Here is a 20,392-nt window from a genome sequence, read left to right on the forward strand (position 1 = left end):
TGGGCGCTGGTTCAAGTCCTGGCTGCTCACTTGTGATCCAGCTCTCTGCCATGGCCTGGGAAAGCAGTGGAGGATGGTCCAGGTCCTTGGGCCCCTGCACCTACATGGGAGACCTGGAAGAAGCTCCTGGGTCCTGGCTTCAGATCCGTGCACCTCCGGCCATTGCGGCCAACTGGGGAGTGAACCAGCAGATGGAAGTCCTCTCTTTCTCTCTCTGCCTCTCCTTCTCTCTCTATGTAAATAAAGTTAATAAATAAATCTCTAAAAATGTTTAACATTATGAAAATTTAGGATAAAATACAAAAAGTAGAAAGAAAATAATTTATCTTTTGTCCCATACTTGGTGACTGTCTTTGTTAACATCTTAATAGTTCTTCTAAGTCTTTTTCTTAAATACAGACTTTTACTTTAAACAAAGTATGTAAATATAATTTTATCCCACCTTTTTTTTTTCGCTTCACACTATGACATGAGCATTTTCCCATACTATTACCTAGTATTCTAAATAGAAATTTTAATAATCACATGATTTTGTACCTACTGAATAGGCTATATTTTATTTAAACTTCTCCTTATTTTTGGGTAACAGTTGCTACTCCTACTGCTGATGGTGGTATTGCTTCTTTTTCTTACTGAAATTCTATCTCTTTTTTCTTTTATATAGTATATATTATTTATTTTTCTTTATTATTATTTATTTATTTGAAAGGCAGAGTGTCACTGAGAGAGGGACCAAGAGAGCAAGAGATCTTCCATCAATTGATTCACTCCCCAAATGTCCACAGCAGCTGGAGCTGGGCCAGGCTGAAGCCAGGAGCCTGGAACTTCTGGGTCTCCCACATGGGTGGCAGGGACCCAGCTAGTTAAGCCCTCATAAGCTACCTCCCAGAGTACACCTGAATAGGAAGCTGAACTGGAAGTGGAGGAGCTGGCTTTCAGACCAGGCACTCTGATATGAGATGTGGCTGTCCAAAGTGGTGACTTAATCTGCTGCAGCACAATACCCATTCCCTTTTATACTTAATTTACAAATGTAATCATGCTCATGTTAAAAATTCAAAAGCAGAAAAGTATACAGTAAAAAGTAAATAAACTAGTTTCTTGAGTATTCTATATTTTTTGACACACATATAAGCACATTTATTATCCTTATTTCTCAGGAGTGGAGTCTACAACCTTTCTTTTTGGTATTACTCTTTTAAATAATGCCAGGATAAGTATATTTATACATAAATTATTTTTGTGTTTATAATTATTTCTTTAAGACAGATTCCTAGAAGTAGAGCAGGTCAAAGTGATGAGTCTTAATAAATACTGCCCAATTTAAAATATTGTTTTGAAAATGGATTGCTAATATCACCAATCAACCGTGCTATGGTTCTAACTTCAACAAACTATGTGGAAGCATGGTATACTAGTTTCCTAAAATCTTTTTATAGAGACTTAATTATTTATAAGTAGAGAAGTGTACAATATAGGAATCTCACTTTAAAAAAAAGATTTTGTTCATTTATTTGAGGTGTAGAGTTACAGACAGTGAGAGGGAGAGACAGAGAGAAAGGTCTTGCATCTGCTGGTTTGGCTGCAACAGCTGGAGCTAATCAGTCTGAAGCCAGGAGCCAGGAGCTTCTTCCAGGTCTCCCACGTGAGTGCAGGGGCCCAAGCGCTTGAGCCATCTTCATCTTCTTTCCCAGGCCGCAGCAGAAAGGTGGATCAGAAGAGGAGCAGCCGGGACTAGAATAGGAGCCCATATGGGATGCTGGTGCTGCAGGGGGAGGATTAACCTACTGTGTAACAGTGCTGGCCCAAGATTCTATTTTAAAAGAAAAAAATTTTTAAGGGCGGAGTGATGGAGAGATGAGGGATAGAGAAAGAGAGAGAGACGTATCTTCCATCTGACTGTTCATTCTCCAAATTCCTGCAAAAACAGGGCTTAACCAGGATGACACCAGGAGCCAGGAACTCCACCTGAGTCTCCTACCTAGGTGGCAGGAACCAGGTACTTGGGCCATCATCTGCTGCCTCTCAGGCACATAAGCACAAAGCTGCATTGGAAGAAGTGTAGTTGGAACTCGACCTCAAGATGAAGATCTCCCAAGCAACACCATAATGCTTACCCCATATTTGTTTTTATTCTAATAGAACATACTATGCCTTTGGATCTTTAACCTCCCCCCCCCCAAGTAACAACAGAACATAGATATCTTTTTTTGTTGATAAATAATGGGTATATGTCACAATTATAATGACTGTATTATATTCCTCTTATATATATGGTTAAACTTTACTCATTCCGATATTGATGGGCCTTTGGTTGTTTACAGCTATTTGTTATCATAAATAATACTTAAATGAATATTTTTGTACATATGGCTTTATTCCCTTGTTTAATACTTTCCTTAGTATAAAATGTAAGTAGACTTTTTGTATCAAGGGACATAGATATTTGAAATTTGGATGTATTAGAAGTCCTTTTACTTTTTACTTATTTTTCAATATTGTTATAATTTTTGCCATAAGTTATATAGAGAAAGAAGAATTGTCAAATTGTTCTGTGGAACTTCCTCATGTTTGTGAACACTGAGTGTTAATGATATTTTAAACCTTTGCCAAAACGTAATCTAGTATGGAAATACATATTGTTATATTACTTAGTTTTTTAAAATTATAATGAATACATTTTAAGCTGAGTTTTTTCATTTATTATTATTGCATTTATCTTTGTAGCATATTTTTTAAAAAGATTTATTTATTTTACTTGAAAGTCAGAGTTACACAGAGAGAAAAGGAGAGGCAGAGAAAGAGAGAGAGAGAGAGAGGTCTTCCATCTGCTGGTTCACTCCCCAGATAGCTGTAACGGCCAGAGCTGACGCCATCTTCCACTGCTTTCCTAGGCCACAGCAGAGATCTGGATTGGAGGTGGAGCTGCCAGGCCTCAAACTGGCACCCATATGGGATGCTGGAACTGCAGGTGGCGGCTTTACCTGCTTTGCCACAGTGCTAGCCCCAAGCATATTTTTCTGTTTTTTCTTATTGAGTTGTTGGAATTCTTACTATACCCTTTTATCCTACTATGCTGACGTATTTTTTTTCAATTTGTAGCTTTTTTCTTTTAACTTCATTAATGGTCTTTATTTTGTACAGAAGTTTAAAATTTTTAGTGTATTCAATTTATAATATTTCCTTCTTTTAATATGATGCTTATGAAGACCTTTCTTTCCTCAAGTTTATACAAATAGTCATTTGGAGTTTGTTAAAGATGATTTGTTTTTAGTGTTTACATAAGGAAATCCATGTAGATTTTATTTTAAAGTGAAGTGTGAGGTAAGAGATCCAGTGCTTTTTTTCTCCCAAATATCTATCCATTCCCAGCACCATTTATTGAATTATTTATTTTACTCTATTGTCTGGAGTTATTGCTTATATGCTAAATTCTTCTTTAAACTGCCATCTATTTCTAGATTTCTAAAAGAAGTTTATTTATTTTAATTTATTTGGAAGGCAAAGTTAGAGAGAAAGAGAGAGGGAGAGAGAGAGAGAGAAAGAGAGAGAGAGAGAAATTGAGATCTTGTATCCACTGGTTCATTCAAGTGGTCATAATGGGGCCGGGGCTAGGCTAGGCTGAAGCCATGGGCCAGGAGCTTCTTCCGGATCTCTCATGTGGATGCAGGGGCCTAACCACTTGGGCCATCCTCTTCTGCTTTCCCAGTTATATTAGCAAGGAGCTGAATCAGAAGTGGAGCAGTTGGGATGCTTGCATTGCAGGCAGTAGCTTAACCTGCTACATTACAATACTGGCCTTTATTTCTAAATTTTCTGTTGTCTGTTATCTCCCAATTTACCCTAGTGTAATAGACTATTAAGATTTTTATATTTTAATAATTTTTACATGACAAATTTTAAACCTAAAATTTTTTATGATTGTTTTATTATTAGAAAGAAGTTAATTTCTGAAATCACCTCAAATGTACGTTACTTATTTACACATAAAACAAATCCTTGGCCTTAAAGTGTTTTTCTTTTAGGTTTTACAATGTTCTATAGGTAGCTTTAATATAAATGGTAAATACTTTTGGGAGGAGGTTGTGGACAAAAACTCTCTTCAGTGCAGTTGTCTTGGGAAACTGCTCAGAGCTAGAGAATACAAGAAGGGAGCTTTGAATTCGAGCCTGACACGTGGCATAGTGTCTGTACAGAGAAGTAAGGTGGTTGAAGAACAGGGGACAGAGAAGAGCAGCTCTTTAACATAAGTAACCACTAGGTTTCTAAAGGAGTAGGATCTGAAATATTAAGGAATGTTACTTAAATGAACCATGGAAAGTGCACTAGGTTTAAAAACTGAGGTTGGGAGATTGAGTGTGAACCATGCCATTTACTAGTTTTGTGAATATTTAATCCCATTGAATTTTAGTCTTTTCATAATACAATGTGGGTACTAATCCTTTCCTGAGACATAACTGTGGAGATTGAATGAGAGAATAAATATCAATCAAATAGTGAATGATCTACAGCATTTGTTTTAAAATGGCTAGTTGTTTTCTTACTGTGAATCCTACAGAAACAGGATCAAGGGCCCTGGGTTTAGGGCTGGATACTGGAATATTGGAGAGCTCTGTGGATTTTCTCCAACATATCACATTAAAAAAGGCAGTGACTTTTGTCCCAATGCTGGCGTTTGTGCAATAATATAGGGAAGTGAGATTATATAATGTGTGGCAGGTGTTTTTCATCTACATGCACAAACACTCATACTCACACACACTTACACACACATACACACACACACAAACACATGCGTAGACTTATACTGTTCCATTCCAGGACAATAATATATAGGAATTGATAGTTCAGAATCTGAGGAAATGGGACTTACCGGATAAACTTATTGAAAAATCCAAGCATTGAATCCATTTGTTTATGAAGTGTCATATGTCAAATGAGTTAAGTGCTAAATGAAAGTATTAAAACTGACGTTTTATGAGAGCACTGAATGCCAAGGATCCCACTTTACAGATGATGTAACTGGAGCATCTATTTTTCTCATAGAAGAAATGTAGGCCTAGGAACTGGAAACTTTGACTTAAAATGGAAGCTCTGTCACCAGCTTGTCATGTGCTCTTGCTATGTGTCAAATTCCTTGTCTGTAAACATGAGGTATTTTTCACCTAGGAAGTGAAGCAATCTCTGAGAGAGGCTAGGGCAAATCTTGTCCAGACTTTAAAGTGAGATCTTTAAATTGTTATGCAGAAGATACACCATGAAGATAAGTGAGATCTCTCCATTTGATTCTGTTTGTTACTATGTTTTTGAAAGTGAGCAAAAGACATAATTAGGACTGGAAAAGACTAACTCATAATATACAAGTAAGCTCCTAGTGGTCCACTGTATTTGGTTGTTAAGTGTGATGCTGTGGTAGCATTGCCAAGGACACAGCTCTGGGGTCTTGTTACCATTAAGACATTCTTTGAAAAGTGAGCAGCTATACTAGGCAATCATCATCTGTGCCAGTTGTGCCTCTGGCACGATATAGCTGAGTCTCAGGAATAAATAAAAATGGGAAGTACATTCCCCCATTCAAAGGCATACCCAATCTATCTAGGAAGCTTTGCATATCTCCATTCCTTATAAAATGGGAGGTGAATGGTAATATCCTCATTTATTCATATTCTTTTTAGAAAATAAGGTTATATAGTTTTATAATTTGCTTTGTTCACCTACTATATTTCACACAAAGCTATAATTATTAGTCTTTTTTCCTAGGATCTGAACTCCTTGAAGTCACCAGTTCTACTTCATTTCTGTTTTTCCATGGCTTACCACAGTGCTTGGTACTGAACAAATGCTTAGTTAATGATGAGTAACCATGATTTATCTGGGAATTAGGGCTCATATTATTACCACATAGTTACCAAATCTTTATTTTTCTCTTCTTTCAATAACTCTCTCCCTTTTAGTTTCTATCCCGAATTGAGAAATGCTTAAAAAATATAACATGCTATCTAGCAAGTTCAGACCATGTTGACTCTGTAGTCACATAAATTGTTCTTGTCTGTATCCAGTTGATAATGCAGCTGTTATTTTTATAATGGTCTAAGTACATATTTGCACAACAGGCGGTGTCAACTCATAAGTTACTTGGTGTCATTTGCTTGATACTTTAAATTACAGAGCTCCATTACTGAAGTCATTATTTGTGGTTAAGAGGGAGTGGTACTGAGAGTGGCAACAAGAAAAGTTTCTTAAAATGAGGATCAAAATTGACCTCTTTAGATGTCTTTAAGTTTATCTTGATTTAACTACTTAGAATAAGTATGAAAACCATCCCTAGCTCATTTGCTTCAAACAGTTCATTGTATAGAAAATAGTAGATCGATTAAAAAGATATGTGGAATTAAAAATTAGTATTTATCTGTAAGATTTTGTTAAATGATTGCTTTTTAAATGTTCTACAACTCTACTGTTACTCTAGTTTGTAAGCAGAACTCAGAGAAATCAGCAGATATAGGAATCCTTTCATTGTTATAGGTATGATAATGCACTACAAATGTGAGACTTTTTTTGTTTTTTAAAGATTTATATATTTACTTACTTGAAAGTCAGAATTACAGAGAGAGAAAGGGAGAGACAGAGAGATCTTCCCTCTGCTGGGAGGGAAGACTATGCTAACTACAATATTTATCTTGCAGTGAATCCAAATTGTCAGTTGCTGGAGATCTGGGATTGTGCTTTATTGAACTGTATCTCAAGAGATCCCTATTTATGCTGTGCAGCCCCTGGACTCTCAGAAACATTAACTGACTTGCTGGAGAATTGCTTATATCATTACCTCGAATTTAAAAAATATGCCAATAAGTAAAACTTAATTTTTTAATTTAATTTTTTTCAATTAAAGGCAAAGTTAGAGAGAGAGAGATAAAGATATATAGAGAGGGAGATAGAGAGAGATCTTCCATCCACTGGTTCCCTCCCCAAATGGCCTCAATGGCTAGGGCTGTGGCATGCTGAAGCAAGGAGCTTTTTCTGAGTCTCTCATGTGGGTGCAGTGGCCCAAGCACCTGGGTCATCCTCCACTGCCCTCCTAAGCCCATTAGTATCGAGCTGTGTCAGAAGTGGAGCAGCTGGGACTCAAACTGGCATCCATATGGGATGCTGACATAGCAGCCTATGCCACAACCCTGACGTCAAGACTTAATTTTAAAAAAAGATTTATTCCTTTCTTTGAAAGTTACAAGGCGGGGGGGGGGGAGAAAAAGAGAGAGAGAGGAGAGAGAGAATGAATTGTCTTCCATCTGCTAGATTCACTCCTCAGATGGCCAGTATAGCCAGAGGAATGAGGCTGAAACCAGGAGCAGGGAACTTTATGCAGGCTTCCACATGGGTGGCAGGAGCTAAAATACTTGGGAAAGACTTAATTTTTAAGCTAAATTTCATGTTTAGTTTATAATACCTCCTTATATTTAAGAAAATATTTTATTTTAAATAGAACAAGAACTCTAGAATTAAGAACATTTTCAGTAAGAGAAAGCATTTTATAAAATTGCAAAAATTTCATTTTTCCACAAAAGGTTTTGTGAACTTACCTGCATTTAATCCAGTTGCCCTTTAACCTAGAAGTTTTTAAAGTTTAGTGTGCTAGGAATTACCTAGGGACTATGCTTTAAAAATAGATTCCTGGGCCACACTCAGAATGATAGGATCAGTAGATATAGGTGGGGCCTAATAATCTTTTTGAAAATTTTATTTTAATAAGCACATAATTCCTGGTGGGTATGGATAAAATATAAAATAGTGGAATCTTGGAGTCGTAGTTTCTTTAGAGGAAAACTTGTATAACAGGTCCTGAACACGAATCTGTTGGCAGGCAAGCTGTAACAGTTACTTGCAGAGCTTTTAGAAAGTAGAAACTCCTGGCCCACTCAAGAAGATACTGGTTTATTAGGTCTGGAAATCTGAATTTGGTAAAGGCTTTCAAGGTTATCATATAATTGGCTGTTTTGGCACAACTTTTAACCCATGAGTCAGTGTGAAAATCCTTTCTACAGTATTTCTGGCAAAGATTCATCCACTTTTTTTTTTTTAAAGCTTTTATTTAATGAATGCATTTTTCATAGGTACAACTTTAGGAGTATAGTGGTTCTTTCCCCCCTATCTGCCCTCCCACCCCAACTCCCGTTCCACCTCCTACTCCTTCTCCCATCCCATTCTTCATTATGGTTAATTTGTTTTAACTTTATATTCAGAAGACCAACTCTATGCTAAGTAAACATTTCAACAGTTGGCACTCACACAGATACGCAACATATAAAGTACAGTTTCAGAACAAGTTTTACAGTTAATTCTCATAATACAACTCATTAAGGACAGAGATCCTACATGGGAAGTAAGTGCACAGTGACTTTGTTGTTCATTTAACAATTAACACTCTTATGTATGACATCAGTGATCACCCAAGGCTCTTGCCATGAGCTGCCAAGGCTATGGAAGCCTTTTGTGACCACAGACTCCATCAGTATTTGGACAAGGCCATAAGCAAAGTGGAGGTTCTCTCCTCCCTTCAGAGAAAAGTATATCCTTTTTTGATGGCCCCTTCTTTCCACTGGGGTCTCAGTCACAGAGATCCTTCATGTAGGATATTTTTTGCCACAGAGCCCTGGTTTTCCATTCCTGAAATGCTCTCACAGGCCTTTCAGCCAGACCAGGAAGCCTTAAGGGTTGATTCTGAGGTCAGAGTGTTACAGTGAATGTCATTCTAGGAGTCTGCTGTGTGGACTGCTTCCCATATTGGACTTTCCTTCCTTTTTTTTTTTTTTTTTTTTTTTTTTTTTTTTTTTTTTTTGACAGGCAGAGTTAGACAGTGAGAGAGAGAGAGACAGAGAGAAAGGTCTTCCTTTTCCGTTGGTTCACCCCTCCAATGGTCGCTACGGCCAGCGCGCTGCGCCTATCCAAAGCCAGGAGCTAGGTGCTTCCTCCTGGTCTCCCATGCGGGTGCAGGGACCCAAGTACTTGGGCCATTCTCCACTGACTTCCTGGGCCACAGCAGAGAGCTGGCCTGAAAGAGGAGCAACCGGGACAGAATCCGGCGCCCCAACTGGGACTAGAACCCGGTGTGCCGGCGCCGCAGGGGAGGATTAGCCAAGTAAGCCGCGGCGCTGGCCTTTCCTTCCTTTTTAATTCTATTATTATTACCAGGCACTTTGATGTTATTTATATGATCTCTTTTACATTTAATCCTATCTATATGATCATTTTAACAATTAAGGTAGCATTTTTACTGGGATTGGAGTCTCATGACAAGTTTTTAAACTGTACCCTTAGAAGTAAGTCCGTAGGACTGTATGCAGAACTATACCGCTTTACAGTTATAAACTACCTCTTTCTCTCTTATTCCCCCTTTTATTTTTTACTGGGATCTATTTTCAATTGGCTTTATAAACATATGATTAACTCTATGTTAAGTAAAGAGGTCAACATATAGTATGAAGAAGAGAGAAGAAAAAAAGAAAGAAAAGAAAGAAAAAAAGGAAATAAAAAATAAACAGTCAGGATGAGGGCTAGTCAAGTCATTTTTTCTAAAAATGTCAAATTCACTTCTACAGCTTTCATTTTAGGAGCACTATTAATTCTTACACATCAGGGAGAACATGTAGTATTTGTCCCTCTGGGACTGGGTTATTTCACTAAGTATGAAGTTTTCCGGATTGACCCATTTTGCTGCAAATGACCAGATTTTTTTTTTTTTTTACTGCTATATAGTATTGCATAGTGTACATATCCCATAATTTCTTTATCCAGTCTTTGGTTGATGGGCATTTAGGTTGATTCCATGTCTTAGCTATTGTGAATTGAGCTGCAATAAACATAGAGGTGCAGATAGCTCTTCTGTTTACTGATTTCATTTCCCTTGAGTAAATTCCCAGGAGTGGGATGGCTGGGTCACATGGTAGGTCTATATTCAGGTTTTTGAGGTATCTCCATACTGTCTTCCATAGTGTCTTTACCAGTTTACATTCCCACAGTGGATTAGGGTACCCTTTTCCCTACATCCTCTCCAGCATTTGTTGTTTGTTGATTTCTGTATAAGGGCCATTCCAACTGGGGTGAGGTGAAGTCTCATTGTTGTTTTGATTTCATTTCCCTGACAGTTAGTGATCCTGAACATGTTTTCATGTATCTGTTGGCCATTTGGATTTCCTCTTTTGAAAAATGTCTGTTTAAATCCTTTGCCCATCTCTTAATTGGGTTGTTTGTTTTGTTATTGTGGAGTTTTTTGATCTCTTTGTACATTCTGGTTATTAATCCTCTACCAGTTGTGTAGTTTGCAAATAATTTCTTCCATTTTGTTGGTTACCTCTTCACTTTCCTGACTGTTTCATCCACTTTCAACTTCTGACAGTTTCTATCTTGTGAGGCAACTTATTCCATTGCTTTTATAGATTTATCTTGGGCTTAACAAAAAGCTACCACCATGTAATTTCCACCTACCAGTATTTTTTTTGGGGGGGAAGAAGAAATAAAAACTAACATTCTGTCACTATTTACCATGTCACACTGGCTGTACTAGATATTGTTATTTCTTCTTTGTTGACTTGAAAATATAAAACTAGATCATTTCCAGAGCTGCAAAATGGAATATCAAATTAGATAGTCAGTAATCAAAATGTGGTTTTTGACCCAAAGGAACCCTGGGATCTTTTTTAGAGGGTTTGCAAAGTCAAAATTATTTTCATCATAACAGAGTGGATATTAGCCCTTTTCACTATATTGGCATTTTCATTGAGCATGCAAAGAAATTTTGGGCAAAATTACTGGTGCCTTAGTGCAAATCGAGGCAGTGACACCAAACTGTATGTTAACAATCATTGAATTCTTTATTATCACCCACAGAAAAAAACAAAAAAGCCATTTTTGCTTATTATTTTGTGGAAGTGGTAAAACATTAATTTTATGTATACTTGACTCTTGAAAACATTTTTTAATACTCTATGGTGAAATAGGACGCATGCATAGAGCACTCATTTGACATATCCAAGTACAGTTTATCTTGGGGAAAATCACTTGTGTGACTGAGTTGAACTAACTGCTTTTTCAGTGGAATACAACTTTTAATAAAAAAAAAACTAACAGACAGGCAATGGTCATTTAGACTTGGATCCTTGGCAAACATATTCTCAAAAATGAACAAAGTGAGTCTACCTATTTAGTGAACATCAACCAACATCGTTTTGTTTCTTTGTTTCTTTGTATTTTTACCAATAAAATTCAAGCTTTAAGGGAAAATAGTTTGGAAGGCTGGTATCCACCACCATGAATTTGACAGCTGCTCAATATACTTAAAATTTTTTTAGGTAAGATTGGTGGTGATATTAAGGAATGTGGTTTTAAAAATATTGTATAATGAAACATGTCAGCATTTTGAAGATCTATGTAAGTCAGTGAACCAGTATTTTTCAAAAGAAACATTATGTTATGTTACAAAGTCATGCATGCCTAAAAGATCCTTTTAAAGGTCAGTGGATTTTAAAATAACAGAATACAGGGGCCTGCTTTGCGGCATAGCAAGTAAAGCTGATGCCTGTTACACCAGCAACCCAAGTGGGCGCCAGTTCCTGTCCGAGCTGTTTCACTTCCAATCCATCTTCTTGTAATGGCCTGGGAAAAATACTGAAAGATGCCCAACTGTGTAGGCCTCTGCCATCCATGTGGGAGACCCGGATGAAGCTCCTGGTGTCTGACTTGGGCCTGGCCCAGTGCTGGTCGTTGTGGCTATCTGTGGTTAATTAGTGGATTAATCCCTCTCTCTTCCTCTATCACTGTAACTCTTGACTCTCAAATAAATAAATGCATCTTTAAACATAAAATAAAATAACAGAAAACAAATTTATTGATATTCAGGTTTCAGATTCCATATTGCAATTAACCTTTGAGAAATGGTTATTTGATATAGTTTCAAAGAAAAAAACCACAATTATTTGAAAAGACTATTAAAACACTCTGCCTCTTTTCAACTACTGGTATATATTTGTGTAAAAGTGGGTGTTTTCCACAAGTGTGTTTTTTTTTTTTTTTTTTTTTTTTGACAGGCAGAGTGGACAGTGAGAGAGAGAGAGACAGAGAGAAAGGTCTTCCTTTGCCTTTGGTTCACCCTCCAATGGCCGCCACGGCGCTGCGGCCGGTGCACCACACTGATCCTATGGCAGGAGCCAGGTGCTTCTCCTGGTCTCCCATGCGGGGGCAGGGCCCAAGTACTTGGGCCATCCTCCAGTGCACTCCCGGGCCATAGCAGAGAGCTGGCCTGGAAGAGGGGCAACCAGGACAGAATCCAGCGCCCCGACCGGGACTAGAACCCGGTGTGCCGGCACCGCAAGGCGGAGGATTAGCCTATTGAGCCACAGTGCCGGCTTCCACAAGCTTTACAAACTAACATCTTAGGACAGATTGAATGCCGTAGCACCTATGAGAAGCTGGCTGCCTTTTGTAAACCAAGCATTGAAGAGTTATGCAGAGCATGTTTAGTAGTGCCAACCTCCTCCTTTAATTTTTTGTCCTAGAAATATATTTCATAAAACATGCTTTACTACCATGTAATAAGTTGACTCTTATCTTTCTAAGTGATTTAATAACCATTATTAAATTTCTAAGTTTTAGTTTACTAATATAATAAATATTATAAATGTTACAATAGTTGTTTGGGATATTCAGTTTTTTTTTATTGAAGGGAAATCTTTTTTGTATTAACTTGTTTTTGACAGTTTCAATATTATTTGTAGATACAATTCTAAGAACATAATGATACTACCTCCTCCTTCCCTCCCTCCCTTCTCTTCTCTCCCTCTCACTCTCCTTCCTTCACCCTTTCTTTTTCTTTCTTTAATTTTTGAGATAACATGTTTTAAATTTACATTACAGTGAAAGGCTTAATACTACACCAAATAAGAAGTTTAAAAAAAAAAAAGCAAAAAGACCCTAGTTTGGTGGGAATATAGGCAATGTCTCTAAACAATAATTGAATGGAAAAATGACCATTTTGCCATGTACAATAAATTCTAAAGTAATCACAAAACATTAAAACTACAGAAGTATAACATTCTTTACCATTGATTTGATGAAGGTATAAAACAAAGCTTCACAAACTATATTTGCAGCAATACTGTTACACACAGGCATTTCTTTTATTTGTTTTTTTTTTTTTTTTAAATATTAGCTTCCATGTATAAGGGAGAACATACAGTATTTGTCTTTCTGGATTCGCTTATTTCAGTGAACATGATGTTCTCCAGTTGCATCCATTTTGCTGCAAATGGTAGAATTTCATTCTTTTTTTATGGCTGGATAATATTCTGTTGAGTATATATATATATGGTATGTATATATATATACACCCCACATTTTCTTTATTCATTCATCTGATCATGGATACCTTGGCTGATTCCAAATTGGCTGTTGTGGCTATTCTGAACAGTGCTGCTATAAATATGGTGGTGCAGGTATCTCTGATATAATATGCTCAGGTCTTTTGGGAATATTCCCAGTGGTGGGATTGATGAATCATATGGAAGGTCTATTTCTAGTTTTTAAAGAAATCTCCACACTGTTTTCCACAGTGCATGCACCAATTTACATTCCTACCCACAGTGTATAAGTGTTCCCTCTTCTCCATTTCCTTGCCAGCATTTGTTACTCTCTGTGTTTTGGATTTTAGGCATTCTGACAAGGCTGAGGTGGTATCTCATTGTGGTTTTGATTTGCATTTCCCAGATGACTAGTGATGTTGAGAATTTTTTCATATGTTTGATGGCCATTTGCATTTATTCTTTTGAAAACTATTGAAGTCCTTTGCCCATTCCTCAACTGGATTGGTTCTTTTTTGTTGTTGAGTTTTTTAAGTTGCTGATATACTTGGGATATTAATCCTTTGTCAGATAGGTGGTTTGCAAATATTTCTCCCATTCTGTTGGATGTCGCTTTACTCTATTGATTGTTTCCTTTGCTGTACAAAAGCATCTGAGTTTGATATAGTCCCATTTGTTTAGTTTTTCGTTTGTTGCCTGTGCTTTGGGAGTCTTGTTCAAGAAGTCATCTTCTATACCAGTGTCTTGGAATGTTTCCCCTGTGTTTTCTTCCAGCAACTTCATGGTCTCAGGCCTTAAATTTAGATCTTTGATCCATCTTGAGTTGATTTTTGTATATGGTGAGAGGTATGGATCTTTTTTCATTCTTCTACATGTATAATTCCAGTTTTGCCAACATGATTTGTTGAAGAGATTATCCTTATTCCACTGTATGGTATGAACACTTTTGCCCAAAAGTCAGTTGGCTGTATATATATGTATTAATTTCTGGGCTCTCTATTCTGTTTCATTGGTCTATGCATTGGTTTTTATGCCAGTACTATGCTGTTTTAATTACTATAGCCTTGTAGTATGCTTTGAAGTCAGGTATTGTGATACCTCCAGCTTGATTTTTCTTGGTCAGGATCACTTCTGGGTCTTTTGTGATTCCATATGAATTTTAGGATTACTTTTTGTAGTTCTGTAAAGAATATTGCTGGTATTTTGATAGGGATTTCATTGAATCTGTAGATTGCTTTAGGTAATATAGACATTTTAATGATATTGATTCTTCTGATCCACAAGCAAGGGATATCTTTACATTCTTTTGTGTCCTAGGTGATTTCTTCCATCAGCCTAATTGTCATGTTAGAAATCTTTCACTTCTTTGGTTAAATTTATTCCTAAATATTTGATTTTTTGGTGGCTATTTTGAATGGGATTTCTTTCTTGATTTCTCTTTCTGTGAGTTCATCATTAGCATATCAAAAAGCTACTGTTTTTAGTACCTTTAAAATTTTTTTTAAAGATTTTATTTATTTATTTATGTGAGAGGTAGAGTTACAGACAGTGAGATGGAGAGACAGAGAGAAAGGTCTTCTTTCCGTTGGTTCACTTCCCAAATGGCTGCTACGGCTGGAGCTGTGCCGATCTGAAGCCAGGAGCCAGCTGCTTCTTCCTGGTCTCCCATGCTGGTGCAGGGGTCCAAACACTTGGGCCATCCTCCACTGCTATCCGGGCCACAGCAGAGAGCTGGACTGGAAGAGGAGCAACCGAGACTAGAACTGGCACCCATATGGGATACCGGTGCCATAGGCAGAAGATTAACCTGCTATGCCAAGGTGCCAGCCCCAGTACATTTATTTTGTAACCTACAACTTTATTGAATTGGTTTATCAATTCTAACAGCTTTTTGTTGGAGTGTTAAGGTTTTTCCATGTACAACATCATGTCATCCGCAAACATGGATAATTTGACTTCCTCTTTCCCAATTTTGATGCCCTTTATTGGGACCTTCAATAATTTTAAGAATAAAATAGTTCCCAAAACAAAAGAATGAGAACTACTGGCCTAGGTAATCTCTAAGCTCATTTGTTCTATTATTAGAAAATGCAACCATTCCTAACAAAGCATGGCTCCTATAAAATTTCTTTCTTTTTTTTTTTTTTTTTTTTTTTGACAGGCAGAGTGGATAGTGAGAGAGAGAGAGACAGAGATAAAGGTCTTCCTTTGCCTTTGGTTCACCCTCCAATGGCCGCCATGGCCAGCGCGCTGCGGCCGGCGCACCACGCTGACCCGAAGGCAGGAGCCAGGTGCTTCTCCTGGTCTCCCATGGGGTGCAGGGCCCAAGCACTTGGGTCATCCTCCACTGCACTCCCTGGCCACAGCAGAGAGCTGGTCTGGAAGAGGAGCAACCGGGACAGAACCTGGCGCCCCGGGACTAGAACCCGGTGTGCCGTCGCCGCTAGGTGGAGGATTAGCCTATTGAGCCGCTGCGCCGGCCCCTATAAAATTTCTTAACCATTCTACTCAGAATATTTTGTAATCATTGACTCTCAGGGTTGGAAGTTCATTTAATCCAGCCATTCATTTGGTGCTTGAACCTTCTTATTTAATTAAATTATATAAAGAAAAGGAGAGGGACAAAAAAAGAAATAGTTGTGGCTTAGAGACAAAACTTTAAGTAGGATTAAGAAATTTAACTTGAAAACTTTTAAAGACTAATTATATGGGAAGTGGCAGTGTTTCTGTTTGCTGTTTACCTTTGATCTATTACCTATTTTTGTTAGAGTGGCACATACTTTGGTGAAAATGTTTATGGTTTCTTCATTTGATTTCAAGTTACTTGCTTGAAGTTTCTCTGTAATTCTGAGTGTTTTTTCCAACCAGTATTAATATTTCACCTTTGCTCCCAGATTAATAACAGGTTACCCTAATTCTGCATGATTTCTTTTGAATTTGTAAATGATATACTGACTTTTAGAAAGTAGGTTTATTATCTTGGGATACACTGGACATGTTAGTTATTAAAAAAATCTAAAGAACACCAACCCTTAAGAATAAGAAAGTAGCAATAAACCTAGAACTCACTGCCTGATGTTAACATTTTTGTTACATTTTACTTTACTTTTGAAACTTATGTACACTTGACTTTCACATATAATATATAAACATATATTTGAATTTCTATAAATTGAATGTCCCTTATTATACATGTATTTTTTTATTTAATAATGTTATGGTGATCTTTTATGTCAATGAGTACAGACATAATTTTTAATATTACAGATTAGTGTTATGTGTATGTACAATAATTTACTTTTATCATTAGGTTATTTCTAATTTTTAGCTATTATAAAAATATGATTATGAACATACATATTACATGTATGTATCTATTAACAATTTTGTGATTAGTTTCTTAGAATAATTTTTGAAGTGACATTGCAAATTCAAAGGATATGGACTTTTTTTAAGATTTATTTATTTATTTGAAAGGCAGAGTTACTGAGAGAGAGAGGGAGAGACAGAAAGGTCTTCCATCTGCTGGTTTACTCCCCAAATGCCACAATGGCTGGAGCTGGGCTGATCCGAAGCCAGGAGCCAGGAATTTCTTTCAGGTCTCCCACTCAGGTGCAGGGGCCTAACCACCTGAGGCATCGTCCACTGCTTTCCCAGAAGCATTAGCAGGGAGCTGGATTGGAAGAGGAGTATCTGGGACACAAACTGGTGCCGATATGGGATGTGATGCTGCTGGTGGCAGCTTCCCCACTATACCCTGGCGCCGGCCCTAGGATGTGGACATTAAAAATTTTAACACTGTTAAATTGTTCTTCATATAAGTTGTACTCAATTTATAATGCCATCAATGGTACAAGAAGGTACTTATGTTTGTATACCCTCATCAAAACCAGTTTTTGTGCAGTTTATAAAATATTTTGCCACTATTGCTGGTGAATGTGTTTTATTTACATTTCTTTGATTATTTGAGAGATTAACAAAAAAAAACAACATTTTTCTATTACTGGACATTTGCATTTCTTGTACATTTATTCTTTAGATTCTTTATACATTTTTGTCTCATTTTAAAGAAGATTTATTTATTTATTTGAAAAGGACAGATGGAGAGACAGAGAGAGAGAAAGCCATCTTGGATCTGCTGGTTCACTTTCCAAATGTCCACAACAGCCAGGGATTGGGCCAGGATGAAACCAGGAGCCAGGAACTCCATCTGTGTTCCCTAGATGGATGGCAGGGTTTCCAGTACTTGAGCCTTCATTCACTGCCTTTTCAGGTACATTAGCAGGAAGCTGGATTAGAAGCTAGAGTAGGGCCGGCGCCGTGGCTCACTAGGCTAATCCTCCGCCTTGCGGCACCGGCACACCGGGTTCTAGTCCCGGTCGGGGCGCTGGATTCTGTCCTGGTTGCCCCTCTTCCAGGCCAGCTCTCTGCTGTGGCCCGGGAGTGCAGTGGAGGATGGCCCAAGTGCTTGGGCCCTGCACCCCATGGGAGACCAGGAGAAGTACCTGGCTCCTGCCATCGGATCAGCGCGGTGCGCCAGCCACAGCACGCTGGCTGCGGTGGCCATTGGAGGGTGAACCAACGGCAAAGGAAGACCTTTCTCTCCATCTCTCTCTCTCTCTCACTGTCCACTCTGCCTGTCAAAAAAAAAAAAAAAACAAAACAAAACAAAAAAAAAAACATAATGACAAAAATAAAAAAAACAAGCAAGAGTAGCCAGTACTGGAACCTACATTTGATGTGGTATGTGGGTGTCCTTAGTAGCAGCTTAACCCACTGCACCATAATGTCTGCCCTTGCCTTTTTATTTTTAAGTGTTTGTAATAATGCATTTAAAAATATTTAGCTAATTAAGTATGTGTAAAAGATTTAACAGTTAACTAGTATGGAGGCTTGTTACCACCATGGTTAGATGTAATTGTCTGTGACCCAGGTTAGACTGAAATCTTTGAAGAGCCATAGGATTTGTGTGTGTGTGTGTGTGTGTGTGTCTATGTTGTTATAATCAGAATATTTGTGTTTTTACTGTCCAGTACAATGCTCAACTCAGGGCACTTTTGCTGAATGAATGAATTATCAAATAGAGGAGTAGAGCAAAACATGCACTTGATTGTTCTGAGGATTTGTTTTGCTTGAATTGATATTTATTTCAGATGCCAATACCTATAGTATATTAGTTTTTTTTAAGATTAATTTTTTATTTATTTGAAAATCAGAGTTACAGAGAGAGAGGGAAAGGCAGAGAGGAATCTTCCATCCTCTGGTTCACTCCCCAGATGTCCTCAATAGCCAGGGATGGGCCAGGCTGAAGCCAGGAGCCAGGAGCTTCATCTATGTCTCCCATGTGGGTAACAGGGGCCCAAGCGCTTGGGCCATCTTCTGCTGCTTATTATAGTTATTTGTGTTCTAATTGCAGGGCTGGTTGTAGTGGTTCTTACAAACAATATTCATCAAGATATATGTTTTTTGAAATGAATTTTATTTTAATCTAGTTAGCTCTAAGTAACCTATATGTTGGCTAGCTATATTTAAAGGCTGCAGATTGAATCAAACCAATCCCCAGAGACCAGGAAAGTTTCTGACCTAAATTAGAAACCCAAGCTTCATTATTATGTTCAGTTGAACACCACTCATAGCCATCCACACATTTTGGAAAGAATACAGTCTCTGTAACAAAGTTTCTTTGTTTTCATGGAACTAAAAATGTGCTGTATTTAGACCAAACAATAAAAATAAACTACCGAACTACCTTCTAATGCATGGGGGTTCTGGAGAGAGGAAACCATAGATATTTAGAGGCATAAAGTGACTCATTGTGCTAGTTAAAAAGTTTTATAAGGCTGGCTCTGTGTGTTTGAGTTGCATCTGTTACCTCTTCGGCCAAAACTAAAGTGTGTGCAAGGAAAAGAATTTATAATTCAGTGTGGCTCATGCAGAATGTATGGTATATAGCCTAGGTATCTAATGGGTTTCAAACCTTTGGTAGGACAAAACTTCCTCCTTTCTTATTAATTCTACCTACAAGGTAGTCCTGTTGAACATACTCATGATATTTTCTGTGAAGTTAATTAATTTTTAATTTGTAGAAATAAATTAAGTATGTTTTTTCAAATGTAACTTATAAGCCTTATTTCCTTTTAAGAAATTTTCCCTTTTCTTTTTACTTATTTGTACTTTTAAGCACCTACATTATTACTGACAGTTTTTATAAAAGCCATCTAAGATGTAGTTTTCTTAGATATAGAACAATGGAATAATTGTTTCTTTTGGCATCATCATCTGGGAAAGGGTTTTCAGAGTAGATGGGGACAACTGCTTCAGTTAAAAACATGATTTGCATTTAGAATGTATACTTTGATAAAGTATATAAATATAATTTACTTATCCTATTTCATTTTCTTTTCTCTCCAAATTTTCAGGTCACTTTCATGAATTCAAAGGCAATTTACCAGTGATTTCTGGGTGCTGGGGCTGACTACAATTGTGTGTGTGTTATTGTAAGTATTGGTTTATTTATGATTTTTCTCATTGCATAGTGAAAGAATTGCTATTTGTAAACAAGTTCTTAACTCCTTCCCTTTGCGAATTTTTATTAATTTCTTTGTAAGTGTTTTCTTGAGAAGAGTACTAGGAAAAAAATGCCAGCTGGTGAAAAAAAACCTTGAGTTTTTTAGTGGTTTCCTGTGAAATAACACAATGCAGAGTTCATCACAATAGGTCAAAAGAATAAATGTCTTACTTTTTGAGAATAGGGTTCAATTGTAGCAATGGGTTACTGTAAAGAGTCTAGTCTATATACACATGAATAATTTACCCTGATAACTTCTTAAATCTTCTGGTTATCTGGACTTGAAAAGTGCTATGTGCCAGTGCTCTTAGAAAAGATATGAGATGATACAGAATTCAAAGAGCTGTCAGTACATTGGGAGATTATGTGCTAAGGAACCAAAGACTCATTTGGTAAATGTATAATGCATATCAAAACCATGGTATTCCTACCTGCTTTCCCATCCCCAACACAAAGGTGTTTTGGAGAACAAAGG

The 20,392-nt window shown here is 37.3% G+C and overlaps 1 protein-coding gene across 41 annotated transcripts in view; it reads left to right on the forward strand.

The window, feature by feature from the left end:
- The window catches only part of SOX6 (SRY-box transcription factor 6), a 647,773-nt gene that overhangs the window by 90,739 nt on the left and 536,642 nt on the right, over positions 1 to 20,392 (forward strand). For all 41 annotated transcript variants that reach the window (XM_051833972.2, XM_070073077.1, XM_070073091.1 and 38 more), the window contains exon 2: positions 19,769 to 19,846. The gene's annotated coding sequence lies outside the window, so the exon portion shown is untranslated. The remainder of the gene's footprint in view (positions 1 to 19,768; positions 19,847 to 20,392) is intronic.

Source organism: Oryctolagus cuniculus, chromosome 1 (assembly GCF_964237555.1).
Source record: "Oryctolagus cuniculus chromosome 1, mOryCun1.1, whole genome shotgun sequence".
Taxonomy (NCBI): Eukaryota; Metazoa; Chordata; class Mammalia; order Lagomorpha; family Leporidae; genus Oryctolagus; species Oryctolagus cuniculus.